The sequence below is a fragment of the Cricetulus griseus genome, chromosome 7 (genome assembly GCF_003668045.3).
Source record: "Cricetulus griseus strain 17A/GY chromosome 7, alternate assembly CriGri-PICRH-1.0, whole genome shotgun sequence".
Taxonomy (NCBI): Eukaryota; Metazoa; Chordata; class Mammalia; order Rodentia; family Cricetidae; genus Cricetulus; species Cricetulus griseus.
This window is the reverse complement of record NC_048600.1, coordinates 36,466,541-36,486,928: the sequence shown is the minus strand read 5'-3', so window position 1 is coordinate 36,486,928 and position 20,388 is coordinate 36,466,541. Positions and strand designations below refer to the sequence as shown.

Below are 20,388 nucleotides of genomic sequence, written 5' to 3'. Positions count from 1 at the left end.
GCTGAGAGAGAATTGGTTTTGGTAGAAAAAAATTACAGGATGTACATGTGGATCATCTGGATCCAAAGCTTCAATGTATTCTAGTTATTTTACCTCCTACACATTATCCTACAGAAATTCTTATACAGAAAGAATATCTTAGAATTGATATTTTTGCCACACAAACAGACTAAAAATTAAATTCCTATTAGAAAAAGCTTCTGAATTGATTTGAAAGGGAAATCAAGATTTTATCAATTAGCAGGAGGAGACCCAGCAGAAATTGTAGCACCTTTTACTAATGTTGAAATGTCCCCATTATGAACAGAAAATGAACATTGGCAAAGAGCTTGCAGTAATTTTTTGGGAGAGATTAGCAACAAATATCCCAAAAGCAAGAGACTTCAATTTATAAAGAGAACTAAATGGAACTTTCCTCACATTGTACACAGAATACCAATTTCTGGAGCCCCTACACTCTATAGTGATGCAAATAAATCAGGAAAGGCAGGTTACAAATCAGAAAATTTAAGTAAAATCTAAGTCCTTATGATTCTGTTCAAAAGTCAGAATTATATGCTATTCTTGTGGTATTATTAGATTTTCCAGAACCTCTTAATATACTTATTGACTTCAATATGCAAAAAGAGTTATTTTACATATTGAAATTACCGAACTTATTTCAGATGATTCTGAATTAACTTTGTTATTTATCCAATTATAAGAAATAATCAGAAATAGAAATCATCCCTTGTATATAACACATCAGATCCCATATGGATCTACCAGGTCCTCTAGCATAAGGTAGTGATGAAATTGATCGGTTATTGGTAGAGAATGTGCTAGAAACCTCAGAATTTCATAAGAAGCACCATGTTAATAGCAAGGATTTGAAGAAATCATTTTCTATCACTTGTCAACAAGCCCAGGAAATTATAAGGAAATGTCCTACTTATTCTTTGTATAAACAAACTCTACTACCTTCAGGAAGCAACCCAAAAAGGTACTCTAAGAAATGAAATTGTGGCAAATGAATGTGTTTCATTTTGCAGTTTGGAAAATTAAAATATGTACACCACACCATTGATACATATTCAGGATTTAAATGGGCAATTGCTTTGAATTCTGAAAAGACTGTAATCACACATTTGTTAGAAGTTATGGCCATCATGGGTATGCCTGTACAAATTAAGACTGACAATGCTCCAGCATATGTCTCTAGTAAAGTGAAACAGTTTTTTGCATATTATAACATAAATCATATTACTGATATCCATGCAATCTTACAGGAAAGCAGTTATAGAAAGACCTAATCACACTTTAAAAGGTATGCTTAATAAACAGAAAGGGATAATAAAGACCCTCAGCAATAGATTGCCCAATGCTTTATTAACTTAAATTTTTAAATGCTAATGAGAAAGGAATGACAGCTGTGGAGAGATATCATATAATAGAAAAAAACTGCTGAATTAAATCAGCGTCTATACTTTAAAGATGTGTTGACCTCAGAATGGAAGCCAGGACATGTGTTACATTGAGGAAGAGGTTTTGCTTTTATTTCCACAGGAGAAGAAAAGCTATGGATATCATCAAAATTGATAAAGATTAGATTAGATTTGAACAGAAGAGACCTCTTGATTAAAAGAGTCAACAGTTAATCAAACAGTGTGACCAATCAATCTAAACTAACTTATAAGATTAACAAGTGCCTAGGCTAGAGAGATGGCTCAGTGGTTAAGAACACTAGCTGGTCTTCCAGAGTTCCTGAGTTCAATTCCCAGCAACCACATGATGGCTCACAACCATCTGTAATGAGATCTCGTGCCCTCTTCTGGCCTGCAGGGATACATGGAGACAGAATACTGTATACATAATAAACAAATATTTAATAAAAAAGGGGGCTGAAGAGATAGCTCAGTGCTTAAGAGCACTGACTGCTCTTCCAAAGGACCTGGGTTCAATTCCCAGCATCCACATGGTAGCTTACAACTGTTTGTAACTTCAGTTCAATAGAACCCAATATCTTCACACATATCCTTGCAGGCTAAACACCAATGCACATAAAAAAAATTAGACTAACAAATGCCTTTTAAAGTTGATCAGGTATAGCCTGCCAAAAAGGAAACTCCCCAAAGTTACAATTGGGGCAGGGTTTTGTTTTTGTCTTTCCAGGAGAACGAGGCATCTAGATAAGGAATTGGAAGACAACTGGACAACTGGGACATCTGAAGAAAATGGATGAGTCATCAGAGAAAATGCCTCAAGAAAAAGAGTAAATTGGCCTATTGGTATATCACATCTCCAACAGGATAAAATTTCATAAACCATCCCAAGTGGCCAACTGAAATGGTCCAGCCTCATGCATTACTCCAGCCAGGACTTCAGATATGCCCTACACTTTCCCATTACATAGAGACTGGCAACAAGCGATAAAGCTAGCTCTCCCAGGACTTGACCATTATCTCAATTTTCTCAGGATCCCCTAGAGACACTGCCCCCCCCCCACACAACAGGAAGCAATCTAGAGAACACAACACTCACATTCCCAAGAAGTGGGGTAGGTGGTTTTGGTCATCCGATGTGTTTTGGATATTTGTCATTGTTTAGGGAGGTTGGTTACAAGTTGTTATTGGTAATGATTAGGAAAAAGTTAAACAAAGGAGATTATAGTCAGGGATCTCATTCTGAAAAGAAAAGGGAGGAATATAGAAATGATAGGATAAAAGGGTAGATTATTGAATCTTTTAAACTAAAAAAAGCAACTACTAATCTTCAATATTTTACATTGGTATGGATTTTTATATATTGATACAAATTTAAGGTTATTTTTATTAGAACATACTGTACACAGTTTCTACTCTTGCTTAAGGTATTGTACCTATGCAACTCATTTAACAATGCAATGTAAATTTGTAGTCCTTGAAAGGTATTATTACAAACTATTTAGGATATTAAAAATGCAGGCTAGTTGTTAGTCTTCTATTAAAAATTAAACTTGTAGTTATGTTAGGTTTGTTTTCAACATCAAACAGAGATATATTTTAGGTAGATAGGTGGTCTTCAAACACTTCATAGATTTACAAACTATGGCATTTAAGATGTTTTAGTAACATAAGGCTTTTCATGACAATGAGACACATCTGCCCCTGGCAGCACCAATCTACTTCAGAGAAGATGATGGGCATCAAAGAACCTCTGTATGGACTTTGCTTTCTGTGTGGCAAAAGTTATCCACTGGACAAGAAATTTCCTTTACCTTGACTGCTGACAGTACGCTGTCCAAATTGGACAAGCAGGACACAAAAGAAAGTGACTGCTGAACTTTGCCAAGACAAGGTAGGACAGTTTTCAAAATTCCTGCTTCACAGAAAAGTGTTAGATATTCTAGGTCTGTAGGATGAAGAGGGATGCCCCAACATTACAGAGCAAGCCTGGGTGACTGCCCAGGCAGCTAGCTGTTTCTGTCATTTCTATAGTTTTAGAATCTGTTAGCTCTGCATTTCCTGTTTACTCAGGTGATATTATTTCCTTTTTGGGTCTCTAATGGAGACCAAAGACTAGGTAGTTATAGTTTTCCTTGTTACAAAATTCAGAAAAGAAACTCACAAAAGAGGTATAAAGTGTATAAGGTTGAGAGACATAAAAGCTTAAATTGTTTAAGAAAATGTTTGAGGTCTACAAAAATAGTTTTGGGTTGGTAGTACAAGTTAGGATAGAAAGTGAATTAGGAATAAAACGTTGTACTTACAAAGATAGAATAGAGCATGGAGTATTTTCTCTGAATTTACCAAATGCAAATGGACTGGACATTGTGAATGCAATTCTTACCTGATAATTGTTCTTATTGTATATAGTTTTTCTGTCAGAGTTAAAACTTCCCCTTTTATTTAGACAAAAGGGGGAAATATCTTGTGATTTTTTTTTTAAATCTCATTCTGACACTCTCAAGACTAATAATAAAGTTTGTTTTGAATCAGAGGGCAGAGTTAGCTACTAGCTGACCAAAAATAACCATAGAGGTTTTGGAGGACTGAGGACAAATAGAGAAACAGGAAGTAGCAGGGAGGGCTTAGAGAGGGTATCGGCCTTTTTGGATGGAGGAACAAATGAGAGAGACAGAGACAGAGACAGAGACAGAAAGGGCCACAAATCACTGATATCTAACTCCCAAGTTTTAATGATAAAAATAATTAAATTTCAGAAAACTGGAAGTATGCTGGGGCTGCAGCCTGGTTGCTGGAATGCTTCTTAGCATGCACAGAGCCCTGGAACCCCAGAAGACGGAAGCAAGATGATCAAGTGACCCTGTCCCCATGAAAAAGTAGTGCTACTTATTTAATTAAAATGGCTCTCATGCCAGGCGGTGGTGACGCACGCCTTTAATCCCAGCACTGGGGAGACAAAAGCAAGGCAGATTTCTGTGGGTTCAAGGCCAGCCTGATCTACAGAGCAAGTTCCAGGACAGGCTCCAAAGCTACACAGCGAAACCCTGTCTCAAAAAAAAAAAAAAAAAAAAAAAAAAAGAAAAGAAAAGAAAAAAGAAGAAAAATGGCTCTCACAAGCCCATGTTGTGAATGTTTGGTCCTGAGCTAGGGACATTGGTTGAGCTGTGGGGTATTCGTGTGTGTGTGTGTGTGTGTGTGTGTGTGTGTGTGTGTGTGTGTGGTGTTTACATGTACCACAGTTCACATGTAGAGGTGGGAGAACAAGTTTTGGGAGTCAGTTCTCTCCTCCTTAGGTTACCCACTAGGTCATCTCATTGTCCCAAGCTGTAAGATATTTAGAAATAGGGCCTGGCTACAAGTAGGTAACAAAGGGTGGGCCTTTGAAGGTGACAGCCTGGCCCCTGGTTCCTTCACTCCTAACTGCTTCCTAGTCCATTAAGACTGAGAAGCCAGGAGGGCAGTGGTAGCCCAGGACTTTAATCCCAGACTCAGGAGGCAAATGGATATTTTTGAGTTCCAGGCCAGCCTGGTCTACAGAGTGAGTTCCAGGACAGCCAGGGCTACATGTAGAAACCCTGTCAGGAAAAACTGAAAAAAAAAAAAAAAAAGACTGAGGAGCTCTGCCACACATTCCTATTGCCATGCCCTCCCCATTGCCACAGATTGAAATTGCTCTGACATCTGGGCCTTACCTTTCTCCCCTTAGGTTGTTTTTGTCAGGAACACAGAAGTTGCTGGACAGATGGAATATTTCCCACCACTGAACCCCACTGACTTTGTGACTTGTTATGACAACAAAAGGTGATGGAAACGATGCTGCTCCAATTCCAAATGACAGCCTTGAGAGGTACATAAGTCCCCTACTCCTTGTATTCTGTCCAGAGACCACATGAACAAGACCAGACTGGGCAGTTCCAGAAAAGACTACCCAGCCTCTATCTGAACACAGAGTCAGAACCTGCCCCTAGCTTTTCCACTCCCAAGAGCCCAAATGACCATGACCCAGAGTGCCCACCAGGAGAACCATAAACCACAGTCAAGTTCTGTTGAAGCTGTGACATTCCAGAAAGACTTGTATATAGTGGGAGCTGACTGATATACCAGAGAATACTGCTTAATCATAGCCCAAGTTCCCCAAGGACAGAAAGCACTTCTTATCTCACCCAGTGTTGAGGTTGTTCAGCAAGTACTTGTTGAGTTTATGTGGAGGTCCTAGCAGAGAGCACATTTTCGCATGTTCTAGCTCATTCTACCAGATTCTAGAAAGGAGCTCTTCTAAACCCTTGAGTGAAAGTCAGCCTTCCTCCATCAAGGAAGAACGTCTTTTCCTAATACATATGAAACTTGGAGGAGTGGCATGGAACATGAGGGAGGAAGGGGACCCCCAGCAATCCAGGATGACCTCACATGCAATACTTGTCGAATGTTTGTGAGTCTGCACCGCACAACAGCTAAATACTGCTTCCTGCCCCAGACAATGACAGAGCTCACACCAGCTGTGACCATCCCAGGGGCTTCCTGTAATTAACACTACTCAGTAAACCCACCAGGCAGCCCAGAGAGGGTGCTTATAGCATACAGTGTGTGTGTGTGTGTGGGGGGGTGCTCGAAGTCCATGCACCCATTAGCAATATTCTTTTCTTTCTACAGCATTTTGTATTAGTAACTTGGAAGTTCCCAGATGAACTCCATTCAATGGCCACGTTCTCTTTCATAAGGGGTAAGAGCTGTCACTCTGTAGATGGACTTTCCAGGCAACTCATCCAGAAAGCCAGGAATCCATCCTATTAACTAGTAAATTAATAGAGGTTGGAGCAGGAAAGCAGACTAGGAACAGGAAGTAATTCTAGCAAAAGGAAGTGTGAACACAGGCTGGGCTGGGATGTGGCCTGGGAGGTAGAATGCTTGCTTAGCATGCTCAAAGCTCTGGGTTGGATCCTCATCACATACAACTGGCAGAGTGGCACATGCCTGTGAACCCAAATACTTGGAAAGGAGAGGCAGGGAAGCAGGAGGATCAAGAGTTCAAGGTCATCTTTGACTATATAGCAAGTTTGGTGCCAGCCTGGGCTACCGGAGACCTGTCTTTTTTTAAGGCCAAAGGCCGAAGTCTGGCAGAACGGATGGGTCAAGTTGCATAACTGCTGTGCCTTGGTTTCCCCATTCAAGAAAGTGGGGGTGACATGGGTATAGCCACCTCCTGGGACTGGGGGATAATTAAATGAAATCGTTCTGGCCAGAGCCTGGCATAGTGCAGATACTGTGGGCTTGTGATTGTCACCAGTCAAGGAGTAGACCTTTGTGAGCAGAGGTACCCAGAACAAGGCTACATCTATGGGAAAGATCCCACAAGGCTGACTGATAAGTGTAGAGAGTTAGAACAAGGAAGGTCCAGAGACAAATTACCTTGCTCTATCTTTAGTCCCCTTAGCCAGCCATTGCCACCCTCATGTTGGACCTGTAACATCCTGTGACCATCAGAGAAATCCTTTTGGGACATACATGCTTACCAGAGCACTAGTCCCCAGCCACACAAGCTAAGACAGCATCTGAAATGTCTACCAGAGATGACTCCCCCAACACCTACCTGCAGCCTTCACAGGTGTATCTGAAAAAAATGCCTTGATGTATGACTTTCTATTCTGTGACTACAAAAAGCTCATGTAACTACTTCCATGGAGAATATTTCACCCAGGGCAACCTAAGTTTGTGTTCCCTGGCCCATGGCTCCCATTTCCTTTGACCTAGAGCTATGTTTTACATAGACTCCTCAGAATCCCCCTTTCACACCAACCCTATCCCCCACTTCCCCTCTTCCCCAAATGGGCCAGCAAAGGCACAGGCTCCTCCCTGGGTTTCCTGCTGGCCACCTCACCCTACACTTACATGCAGGTCCTAACCATTGTGAGGCAGACCCTTAAAGTAAAACCCCCGTCTCTCTCTTTCCATATATATATACACACTGTAGACCCTCCCCTACCCACAATTTCACTTCTACTTGCAACTACTCCATCAACCAACCACAGCATGAAAATATTAAGTGGGGGAATTTGAGATATAATTCATGTTTTTAGACTCAGCTTCCCCAAGAGATTTGTTCCCTCAAGCCCTGTGTTCAAGGTGATTCTTCAAATCACCAAACAGTCATGTATAGCATTTGGAAAGTTACTACAAGAGAGCTTCTGTGAGTTCAAGACTAGCCTAAGCTACAGAGTAAGACCTTGTCTCCATACCCCAGGTCTAAGTCATTGTGCCTGACATTCAAGGAATTTTTTTTTTTTTAATTCCCATCCTGATGCCTGTATGTGTGCTTCTCCTGTGTCTGGCATAAAAACCCATAAAAACCAAAAAGCAAATGAAGAATGGAAGCCCTAAAGATACTGTTGAAATTGGAATTTCCTGGGAGTCATTACCACATGTAATTCATAGGTAAGAAAAGGGAGGGATGTTGAGGATGGGAGCCCAAGGTCAGGCGAGCATGAGTGGAAGAGCTGGGATTACAGTTACACCCTGAACCCTCACCTTCCTACAGCTGTCAAAGAACAAAGAGAAAGACACAGAAAACAGCAAGGCTGGACCCAACCAACATATAAGAGTTATAGAAAAGTCAGGCTGCAGCCAGAGAGATGGCAGAGAAAATGGGGGCCCTGACACCAAGCCTGAATGAAGAACTGAGTTTGATTCCTAGGAGTTGACTCCCACAGCTTGTCCTCTTACCATACTTAAACATTTTTTTAAAGATTTATTTATTTTTTATTATGTATACAGTGTTCTGTCTACATATATCCCGTCAGGTCAGAAGAGGGCACCAGATCTCATTACAGATGGTTGTGAGCCATGTGGTTGCTGGGAATTGAACTCAGGACCTCTGGAAGAGCAGCCAGTGCTCTTAACTGCTGAGCCATCTCTCCAGCCCTACTTAAACATTTTTATTATATTAATTAGTGTGTGTGTGAACCACAGCACACATGTAGAGGTAAGAGACAACTTTGTGTAACCAATTCTCACCTTCCACTTTTATGTAGGATCCAGGGATTGAACTCAGGTCACTAGGCTTTCTCAGCAATCGTCTTCACCCACTGGACAATCTCATTGGCCCTTATGTAGTAATATTTGAAGGACTATTTGCCTCACATTGTGAACTGAGACTGAGTTTAGAATGTGCACACAAAAATAAACAGAATACATTTCCATACGCTATATGTAAAAAGAAACCTCCCGTTCTAAGCACAGTCTTCTCTCGAGACTCAAGGAAGGAATGCTGCCTTCAGGAAGAGGAAATGGGTTTCTTTGTGCAACGCAGATGGTAGAATTCCGGGCCTTCCCTTGCTAAGTCGGGTCCTTGCCCACTGAACTGTATCCGCAGCTTTCTTCTCAATGTTTCACTACATTGCCCAAGCTGGTCAGGAATTTTCTCTATAGCCTAGGCTGGCCTTGGACTTGGCAATCCTCCTTGCCCCAGCCTCCTAACAGCTGGAATTACAAGTTGGCGCCACCAGGCTTGGCTTGGTTTGTTTCTAATACCAATACCCATGGATAGGATGGTGCACACCATACCAATCACACCGTCGGGCGAGGCAAGCTCTTTATGTGGGTTCCTTCACCTCCTTTTCCCTTTAACAAACTCTGTCTCTGAGCAACCTATGTAGATTGCATCTGCTAAACTAAGTGGGCCCTGGACTGCTCAGCAGAATGAGGGGCTGGAGGGCAGCAGCATGTCAGTCCCTGAATGGCAGCAGAGACTGAGTGCCATGGGGCAGCTGGTGAGATTTTTCTGGTGATGGCTGGCTTTTTGGTTAAAAAGTGAGAGAAGTAGGGTGGGCTTGCTGAAGACCCACCTTTGCCAACCCTGCAGGGGACCCCAGAAGTGAGAAGCACCACAGATTTGTCCTGTCCTGAGACCCAGGGCCTGAGCCTCAAATGACAGTACAATTTCCCAGAGGGAGGATGGCAGGGAAGCTGTGAGATACAAGCAATCCATGCTTCTAGCAGCCCTGCCCCTGGCTGTTATCTCTTAGGTCTTCCAAGCTGTCCCATCTCCTCTCTCATCCAGGCAGCCCACAGCTTGTAGCTTCCAACTCACTGTTCTCCCAGCTCAGAGAACCTGTCTTCTGAGACTCCTCCCAGGAGCCTGAAAAGGTTGCAGTACCCCTGGTAACTATTGGGATGCAACAGTGAATTCAGCAGACAGACAAAAGGTCCCTGTGCCTGCTGTCACTAGCCACTCTTAAAACAACGCCACTGAAAGTGACCTCGGAAGAACTGTCTGAATTGACCTGGGGAAGAAGAGTACCATGAAGAATGAATGTGTGCCTCTGAAAGAAGGAAGGAGCAAGGTGTTTTCGTTTGTTTGTTTCATTGTTAATTTGGGGGGTTCTTTTGGGAGGGGATGGTGCAGGGGTAAGGAGTGAATATGGAGAGACTGGGAGGTGAGCTGTATTAGAAACTCCCAAATAATCAACAAAGAATTACTTTATTAAAAAAAGAAAAACAAAAAGAGTTGAAGCCCGGTGGTGGCACACGCCTTTATTCCCAGCACTCTGGAGACAGATGCAGGCAGATCTCTGAGTTCGAGGCTAGCCTGGTCTACAGAGCAATTCTCAGGACAGCCAGAGCCACATAGAGAAACAATTGCTCAAGAAAACCAAGAAACAAACAAACAAAAAGAGTTGGTGAGCCTGAAGAGACCTGTAAGGTCTGGGAACATAGTTCAGGGGTACAGTGCTGGCCTCATTAGCATATCCCAGGTAGAGTGGTACATGTCTGTAATCCTAGCATTCCAGAGTAGAGACAGGAAGATGACAAGTTCAGAGCCATCTTCAGCTACACTGGAGTTTTCGGTCAGCCTGATCTACAGTTGAATTCCAGACATCATAGGCTACAGGACACCTTAAGAGTTGGAGCCTAGGGCTGGAGAGATGGCTTAGAGGTTAAGAGCACTGACTGCTCTTCCAGAGGTCCTGAGTTCAATTCCCAGCAACCACATGGTGGCTCACAACCATCCATTATGAGACCTGATGCCCTCTTCTGGTGTGCAGATATACATGGAAGCAGAATGTTGTACACATAATAAATAAATAAAATCTTAAAAAAAAAAAAGAATTGGAGCCTATAATCTGAGCTCTGGAGGCTGAGGCAGGGGACTGACAGTACAAACCAGCCTGGGCAACTCAGATCCAGTGTCAAATTTTTAAGAAGTAGAAAGAGGGCTGGGGATGTTTAGCTCAGTGACGGTGCTTGTCTAACATCAAGGAGCACTGGTTTCAATCCCCGCATCACCAAAGAGTCTGGCCAGGTGGCCAGAGCAAGAAGGACAGGGCAGAATGACAATAAAGTTGTTGAGTTTGGGAAAGGAAGCAGTACTGTGCCCAACCACACTTGGGGGACCTGAAAAACTACCTGTGAATGGCCCCACCCTCCTGAGAGGCTGATGTCATTCTCTCCAGGTGGGGATTGGAAATTGCATTTTATCACGACTCCTTGGGCGGTTCTGATGGGCAGCCAGCCAAGGACCTTGGCGCCAGATCATGCAAAGCCTGAGATGATTTTCTTTATTTTATTTTAGGAGCAATTGAAACCACTGAAGAGTTTTTAAGTAGGGTAAGTAAGAGCCACCTAGCTAACTTCGTCTCTGATCCTTCTGCATGAATATGGAAAGTGAATTTCAGGGCTAGAATGAGTGGCTGTGGGGACAACAATCAAAGAGTTTGGGTAGTTATCAATGAAAAGATAATATAATAAAAAGAGTTTGGTGGCCTGGGCCAAGATGGTGCCCATGGTGAAGAAAGAAGGGATAGTTTCAGAAATAGGGCCTGCAGGAAAAAGTGGAGGGTGGGTCCTAGCAGCCATGGCAGGCTGAGTGTCAGGAGACTCACTGAGGGCTAGGAGCCTTGTCCTCAGCTGCCTCCCTAGACACTTGGGTTCACGCCTATCTGGCTGGACTTTGGGACACATCCTACAGTTCTACACATTCTCTTGATTTAAAAAAACATATCATCTAATGACATTAAATGCATTCACAGACATACATGAAGGAGGGGCTGGGAGATAGCTCAGTTGGTAAAGTGGTTGCCTTGCATAGGAGGATCTGAGTTCAATCTTCAGAATTTATGTTTTTGGAGTTTTTTTTGTCTTAAAAACCCTTGAATAGTAGTATATGCTTATAATTCCAGTGCTGGGGAAGCAGAAACAGGTGGGTCCCTGGGGCTCACTGGTCATGCAGCCCAGCCTACTTGGAAGGTGGGAACCAGAAGAGAATCAATAGCAGAGGCTGTCTTTCGGCCTCATGTACACATACCAGCATGAATACACACACACACACACACTTTCACATACAGAGTACACTAAGGAGCAGGCGAAAGAGGTGACTCATGTCATCTTGTCATAGAAGGCCTTGGAGGATTGAGACCACCTATTTTGGAGGAAGACCAAAAGAACATTCTGGACCCAGAAGACCAGGGTTATTTCAAGAAGAGAAAGCCTATGTTGAGTTTGGACAAGAACAGAAGGGTGATCGGTGTTTCTAATGGTGCCCAGGAGCTCCAGAAGCAGATCCTAACTTGCAAGCTGTGAGATTGGAGCATGTTCCTTAACAGGCTCATTTATCTCTGAGAGCAGAGATAATAACAGTTTCTACCTTTAAATGAGTGCAGGGAGGTACTGCACGTGGCCAGCAAACTGCTCCAAAGGCAGCCATGGTAATTACTGTCATTACTACTGATAATGCTGCTAAGTAGGTGCCATTTTCTCCTGCCCTAAGTAGTGTCAAGCTAATGCATAGTGTGAGACTCAGGTCTTCACCCATCTGCTTGAGTTCTCTGCCAAGCCCTGGATATCCAGTTCTGATGCTATCACCTGCTTGGATGACTGACCATGACAATACTAGCTGGTCTTTTCACCCACAGCACCCAGAACAAAACTTATTTTACTCATTGGGCATCCACTATGTACCATTCCACAGAGATGCTCACAGGGCTGGATGACACCTCAGCTCAACATCTTGTTCCTGGATAACTGTGATTGCCTGTGGTCCAACTGATGCCCCAAAGCCATGAAGCTCCCACTCTCTTACCTGCAAAACCCCAGTGCAGGAAAGACCAACTCATTGTTATTGCAGTTCAGACACAGAAGTAACTCATGCATTCACTCCCTGATATAGATGAGATGGGAAGTCCTTCACTCATTCAGACTACACCAGTTCACTGGCCTCCCTTTCATCATCGGTAATCATGTTAATCTATCTGATACACCCTTCTGGCCATTTTCTTTAAACACACACAATTCATATGGGGACACACCATGTAATGAAATTTCTTGTTTATTTTTTTTACATAAATAGTACATGTTTTGATATATTGCTTTTTTGTTAGTGTGGGGGGGGGTGGGCATGTGTGGTGAAGTGGGTGTATGCACGCCACAGTATACATGCAGAGGTCAGAAGTCAAATTTCAGGGTTTGTTCTCTCCTTCCACCGTGGATTCTGAGGACCCAATTCAGGGTGTCAGGCTTTCACAGCAGGTGTTTTTACCCAGTCAGCCCTTTTACTGTCCTTCACATATAGTCTTAGTAATTTGCATGTGTGTGTTCATATGTGTACAAGTGCAAATGGCTCATGTATAAATGAAAGTCAGAGGACCTCAAGTGTTTTTTACTTCCCTGCCTCCCTCCCTTCCTTCCTTCTTTCTGAGACAGAGTCTTTCACTAGTCTAGACTCATCAGTAGTCCAGGCTGGCCCACCAGCAAACCCCAGGGGTCCACTAGCTCTATCTGCCCGGTACTAGGATTGCAAAACACTCCATTTGAGTTTGTTTGGCTGGCTGGCTGGCTGGCTGCTTTTTTTCTGAGCTATTGCTACATCCCATATAGAAATAGTAATAATAATAATAAGAAGAAGAAGAACAAAAACAAGATTCAGTAATGCAGGCAAGTGGTAGTGCACCTTTCCCCATGGACCATGCAGACAGCCTGAACCTAGTTGTTGTTGTTGTTGTTGTTGTTGTTGTTGTTGTTGTTGTTGTTGTTGTTGTTGTTCTTCTTCTTCTTCTTCTTCTTCTTCTTCTTCTTCTTCTTCTTCTTCTTCTTCTTCTTCAGATTTTATTTATTTATTATGTATACAGTCTTCTGCCTGCATGCCAGCAGAGGGTACCTGATCTCATTCAAGGTGGTTGTGAGCCACCATGTGGTTGCCAGGAATTGAACTCAGAACCTCTGGAAGAACAGTCAGTGCTCTTAAGCGCTGAGCCATCTCTCCAGCCCCCAAACCTAGTTCTTCTTAATGCTATAAAATATTCTACAGAATGACTGAAGTGTGACTACCGGGGTGGGGTGGACACTAAAGGGCCTCCCAAGCCCATGTCCAGCCTCATAGGCTTAAGGAAACTCTTGCCCACCACACTCGAAGCTTCTTGGAAGTGGAATCCAGGAGCCCTGGAGCAGGTACACTTGAACTCAGCACCTCTGACTAGATGATAATCACCTTTGGAAGATGGGGAATTCCTCTCCAGATTCCTCATAGCAGACAGCTGCTTAATAATATTCACTAAGACTCAAGTGGACAAGTCCATCTCCCTCAGCCTCACATCTGTCAAGCAAACCATATCTCAAGTTACTTCTCAGACATCTACAGACCACCTACTCTGACCCTCAGAGCAACCAGTGAAGGTCATGGGACCCTCACTGAAGATGAAGAGACTGTTGGGCACTAAGTCAGCCATCTCTGTCAGAAGCAGAATATAGGGCTTTGCTGAAGAGGAGAGTGTATGGTAGCTCATGGGTGTCTGTGGATTAGTTCTCTCGTCAAAAGTGTCTTCAAAGATATAAAAAAGCAACATAAAAACCTGAAGTGTGAAATGGGGCTGGTGAGATGGCTCCCTACAGGCTAAAAGTGCTTGTGGCACAAGCCTGACTTACCTGAGTGTGATCCCCAGAACCTATCTATGGTAGAGAGAACCAACTCCCCAAAGTTTTCCTCTGTCACATGCCCATGGTGGCATGTATGTGCCTTCACACACACAACAACAATAATCATTATTATTATTTAAAGTCTGAAATGATCAAGATATACTGTTTACATGTATCAAATTCTCAGAAAATTAATGTAAATGTTATATTAAATACGTGTGAAATGTGTCCATTCCAGGCTCACACTTAGAAAACACCTTCCATAAAGGCAGTTACTCTGACACTAAGATTTTCACCAAACTTGGACAACCTGTGCTTATTGATTAATTAAGAAAATGTAGAGTTTAAGAAACATTAACTTTTATTTGACCCCACACAGAAGTATCTGTGAAACTGTAGGCTCATGTGCTGTTTGCAATTCTTTTCAAATGCCAACCAAGGAAAATACATTATTAATATTTCTTCTTTTTATGTCAGGCCATAGACTTTTATTTTGGAATCAACCTGGGCACAAACAGAAATGCGTAACATTTTGAGGAGAATTCATTAATTTAAATTAATGAGATCAATCACGCCGTATTCACTTAGTGAGATATTTAAAAATACTTTCATTTCAAGAAAGGCAAGGTCACAAGATGAGTTTGTGACAGCACATCAGAAGGGAAAATTGAGGGCCAGCAAGATGGCTCAGTGGGTTAAGGCACTTGCCAGGAAGTCAAGCCCAAAGAGCCAGGAGCCACAGGTGGAAGGGGAGAACCAAATTCTGCAAGTTGTCTCTGACTTCCACACATGTGTACATGCCACACACACACACACACACACACACACACACACACACACACACACACACACACACACACACAATATGTTACATGAGGGACTCAACTGTGGGGAAAATCATCTTAGTCTAGGAGCAATTTGCAGTGAGGAGCCACACTGTGCACCTATATCCTACCTCATAACAGCTGCTTTGTGTCCCAGATTTCTGAGGGCACTGGTGACTCCTCACTCAGCTCTGAACCCTAAGTCCTAGGAAGCTTCTGAAAACTGGTGCAGTCAAGCCTGGCAAGAATAGAACAGCCAAGCTGGGCTGTGGTGGCGCAAGCCTTTAATCCCAGCACTTGGGAGGTAGAGGCAGGTGATCTCTCTGCTTGAGGACAGCCTAGTCTACAGATGGAGTTCTAGGACAGCTAGGGCTACAGGGAAACTCAGTCTCGAAACAAACAAACAAACAAACAAAAAAGAATGGTACAGACTTCTCTTCCCTCTAGAGCCCTAAGCCCCCATGAACAGAAGCCTGGCTGCCCAAGGAAGGTGAGGGCCAGGGCAAGAGTTCAGTTCGGCATCTGACAGGTACTTATTAAGCAATGGAGCCAACAGTACCTCAGCTGGGAAGAGGAAAGACCATCTGCTTGGTTTTCCTCCTCCCTACATCCTGCCCCAAGATGAGCCAGCTTCTCTAGAGCCCAGCAGCTGCATCTGAAAGTCCCCAGATGCTCTAGGAAAAGTGATACACTGGAGAGTGTTCTGCCCAACATTCAGCCACCAGAGAACTAGACAAAAGACATATATTGCAAGAGTCTCTCAGTCCATGAGGCTGGAATCCCACGGACCACTTCCTGAGATCTAGGTCTGCCACCAGCTTGCTGTGCAACCTTGGACAACTCATACCACCTCTCTGGATTTGTGCCTAGCTCTCAAAAATCTAGATTCTTTAGATCCCGAAATTCTCCAAATTTTGCCCATGCCAGTGAATGCAGACAGCATTCACCCTTTGCAGGCATCTGTCCCCAGGTTGGTTATCCTGGAGGAGTCCAAGTGACTCTAGAATCCAGAGGTCCTGTGTTGTCATCACCATCTGTCACAGCCACCAGCCTCACTTGGGGTGTCGGGTTACTAGCGATTGCTCTGGCTGAGTGGCAGCCCTGCCGCTGATATTTTTAGTGTCCTCCTGTGGGTCTAACAAGAGTCAGATGTGTTCAATCCCTGACTCTGCCAAAGGCCTGTCTACATCTACCTAAACCTTGCTCATAGGCCAGCACCTGCGAGGAGCAAGACAACATCTCACCAGTGATGGGGTGAGCAGGGGGTACCTCCCCTTTACGGGTACCACATTCCAAGTGCAGACTCCTGTTCTTTCTAGCACACAGGAACATCGTTCCTGCACAGGCCTCTCTCTCTGGAGTTTTGTTCCCCAGTCCCAGAACAGGGTCCTAAGCTCACCTTTGGGTCTTGATGCCCAGCTCTGCTTGAGCCACCCTTGGCCTAAGCACCTGCTCCACCTTAGATTTTGAAACCTGTGTCAGAGCTCCCACCTGACATCAGACCTGGGCATCAGCCACACATTGCAATATGCACCTCCCCCAGGAGGTGGCTGGACTCCAGTCTCCTGGTCAGCCTCAGAGTCCCAAGCCATCCCATGTAGCCTGCAAAGGTATTTATATAGTTCTGTCTCCACAGACTTCCTTCCACGTAGTGTCCCTTAGAGTTCATTCACTGTGACCAAGAACTGCCTCCTCCAGTGCATTTTAAGGATGAGCAGAGAGGCTCTGAGAACAGGAGAGGAAACCACTGGGCAGCTGACTGTCGGTCAGTACCCGCGCATAAACAAAAAAACTGACAAACTGACCCTCCCTTCGATCAATGCCTACTGTGAAGGTATGAAAGAAATCTAGATGCCCGTAAGGAGGGTGTTTGAGTGTACCTATGAGTATTTAAGTGTGTGTGTGAGTGAGTGTGAGTGTGTGTGTTTGGGGGCTGCTAAATAAATACACTCTGTATTTACAATTAAATTCTCCCTTGGGGCAGTGTCAGATTCAGAGGGGGCCTCCCCTGTAGGTGGGGCAGCACCACCCAAGCTAACTCTTCCCAGGACTGTTTTGCCCAGCCTTGCCCTCCCCTCCCCCTCTCCTGGCTCCCTCCCCAGCTTCCCACACAAACACCCTTGCCCAGATTGCAGGCCAGCCTCAGCTTCTGCATTTGAGGGACAGAGAAGGCTCCAGGCTTTGCGACCTGTTCTTTCTGCCTCCCAGTCTGACTCCTCAGTTCCTGTGGGGGTGGCGGTGGTAAGGATCCAAAACCCCTTGGAGGAAAAACAGGTTCAGCACCTTCTGGCCACCCCTAGTGCCAACCTAGGCTGTGGGCTGGGCATCTATCTGCCCACGTACCTTGGAGGGGACCCACACCTCTTAAAGGGTCTCTCCCCATTTCCTGCATGCCACTGAGGTATCTCCTGGTGAGAACGAGGGAGGATACAGTGGAGACAGGGAGAAGTTCTGGCTCCACAGCCTTGAGTATCTAACTCTGCCAGGTCTCTGGGCCAGGTTTCTCCACCTTCAACAGGGGGGTGTGCTGTGCTAGGGACAGGCAAGGAAGGATAAGGCTCTCTGGGAGGAGGAGGCACGTGGAGCCCACAGTATACTCCCATGGGCTTCCACATCCTCTTCCCTTGGGTCTTCCAGGTAATCTGGATGGATACATTCGATGGAACCTCTATCCTTACTTGAAAGTGATATTCCAGGGAGAGGTGGACAGCCTCCATGGCTGGGTTTTGGGATTTCTCTCTGATTCAGAATGACCAAGCAGAGGTGGCTAGAGGTGTCTCTTGTACCTCTCACTGTGGCAAAATAACATAGTGTTTATTATTTAAATAATTTGTAATTGTACAAGCCCACGGCCTAAAATAAGCCAGCCATGTTGAGTAACTCTCACAACTACTTATACTCAAAACTTTCCATCGTTCTCAACCAAAACTGTACCTGTTAAATATTACCAAATCCCACCCATTCCCATCCTCTGGCAACCACCACCACCCACTAGTCTGTCTTTGAAGTTGCAGATTGAAGGTGCCTCGTATGAGTGGGGTCCTCCTGAATTGAAGCTAGACGCTTCAGTCCTTCTCCAAGCCCGGCATGCACATTCAGTTATACCTCCTACTTTGCGTGGAATCATGGGTGGCATGCTTCCTAGCCTTTAAAGCCCCCATATTTGCCATAGTAGGTAAGAGCAGGCAAGGAGTTATCCTTGGCGCTCCCCCACCCCCACCCCCAAATTCTGGGACACCGCTAAGAACCCAAAGAAACTGCCCCTCGCCACTGTGGGGCGCCAGGGAGCCCAGGTACAGAGGAGCAAGCGGCCCACGGGGACCCACGTACCGCGTCTGGGCGCAGCAGATCCTGCCTGCTTAGCACTGCTTGGGGATCAGACGCTGAGTACCATAGGCGACAAGTGGACTGGCTACCCTAAACTTTCGGAGCGTTGGGCCAGAGGTGGCGGAGAGGGGAGCCGCCCTGACTCTTCTCCAAACTTTTCCCGCCCGTTTGGACGCAAAAGGCGACGGATGCCACCCAGGGGTGTCACAGTGGCTTTGGGGGCCCGAAAAGGAAGGCCTGCGCCCTAGGGGTCTGGAGAAAGAGCAGCGGGGCAGCCGCACAGACCGCATCCCGGCCCCTCCCTGTCACCCAGGGATCCTCGGGCCTGTGCCTAAAGAGACGGACTGCTCCCCTGTCAGCCCGGATCCCCGACATTACTGATGTCCCCGGGTGCGCCCCCAACTCACCGGTCGCGGGCGTCTAGACGCAGTGGCGGGCTGCGCGCGGGGTGAGGCGCCGGCTGTTTTGAAGCTCGGGGCTGGGACGGCTCGGCCTCCTCCGCCCTCCTGGCCGACGAGCCTCCTCCCCGCCGCCCTCTCCGGAGCCCGCCTCCCGGGCCGTGATGTCAGGAGCGGCCGATCCAGGCAGGGGGCGGGACCGCGGGAGACAGTCCGGGACCCCCAGCCCCTGCCGCCGTCCTGCTGCACTCGCACTCTCAAAGTTCAAGGGAGCTGGAAGCCTCCCGCTGGAGACATCGCTCCTCTCCTCATCTCTGTTCTCCCTTCTTCTCTTGACTGCAGGGTTAGGACCCCGTGATTCCCATTTCCTTCCTAGCATCCTCTCTGTTTCTCTTACTAACTTAGTGAGCTGGTTGTTAATGTCTCCTGCCTCAATTTCCTCTGATGGAAACGGAAGGCATGGTGGGACCTTGTTCTGAGGCCTAAAAGCAATATTTACACAGTGCCTGGTTCCTGGAGAGGCTGTGTGGCTGAAACTGAGAGGTTAGAGTTCCTCCCCTGAGGTAAGACCACCAAATCGGACTCAGAGATGGCTCAGAGGTTAAGCGCTCGTCCCAAGCTTAACCTCTTAACCTCAGAGGACCCAAGTTCATTTCCCAGCTGCTGCTCAGAACTGTCTGGTTCCAGGGTTTCTGACACCCTCACACAGACACACCAATACACATAAAATGAAGATAAATAAATCATTTGAAAAAGATAAGATTCCTCCAACTATGGCCAAGCCTATAAATCCCACCTACTGAGAAGTCTGAAGTATAAGATCCAAGTTCAAGGCCTAGGTGAGCCATGCGATTAATTCAAAGCCAACTCTTGAAAGACCTCGACTCAAAAATTAAAAAGAAGGCCAGGGATGGGATTCCATGATCTCACTCTCTCCTGGAACCTGGGTTCCACCCTAATAAACCCTCCTCTAATTCCTCCCTGCAGCCTTCCCAAACCAATACACATAGACACATCCTCACACAAATCACTCCCAAAGTCCTTCGAACTCCTGGGAATTCATTGGTCCTGAAAATGACCAAAAGACCCATAACTATCTTTTTCTTTTGCCTCAGTTTCTCATCTGAAACAGCAGATGGACAGCCCAGAAGGCTCTTACGAGGCTCTGGAAGTAAGCCAGGGGCCTTCGCCTCATCCTATGTGTTGAAGGGTATGTTTTAAAATTGAAGACACTCAGACACAGGGCCCAGCATATTACAGCATTATTTTAGACTTTTAATTTCACAGATTTGTGTTCCTTATATAAACCAAAATTAAAAGGCTTGTGCCTCTAACAGCAAACGGGAACTTACATGCAGTTGTATAGTCTCAATTGGGCACTGCATTTTTTTTCTTTACCTTTTTCTTTTTTTTTCCATACTTTTAAAGCTCTCTCTCTCTCTCTCTCTCTCTCTCTCTCTCTCTCTCTGTGTGTGTGTGTGTGTGTGTGTGTGTGTGTGTGTGTGTTTATACATA

The 20,388-nt window shown here is 45.1% G+C and overlaps 1 protein-coding gene across 1 annotated transcript in view; it reads right to left on the bottom strand.

Moving 5' to 3' along the window:
* The window catches only part of Emp2 (epithelial membrane protein 2), a 40,377-nt gene extending 21,367 nt beyond the window's left edge, over positions 1-19,010 (bottom strand). Inside the window, exon 1 of the mRNA XM_027423917.2 lies at positions 18,883-19,010. The gene's annotated coding sequence lies outside the window, so the exon portion shown is untranslated. The remainder of the gene's footprint in view (positions 1-18,882) is intronic.
* Positions 19,011-20,388: the final 1,378 nt, after the last annotated feature.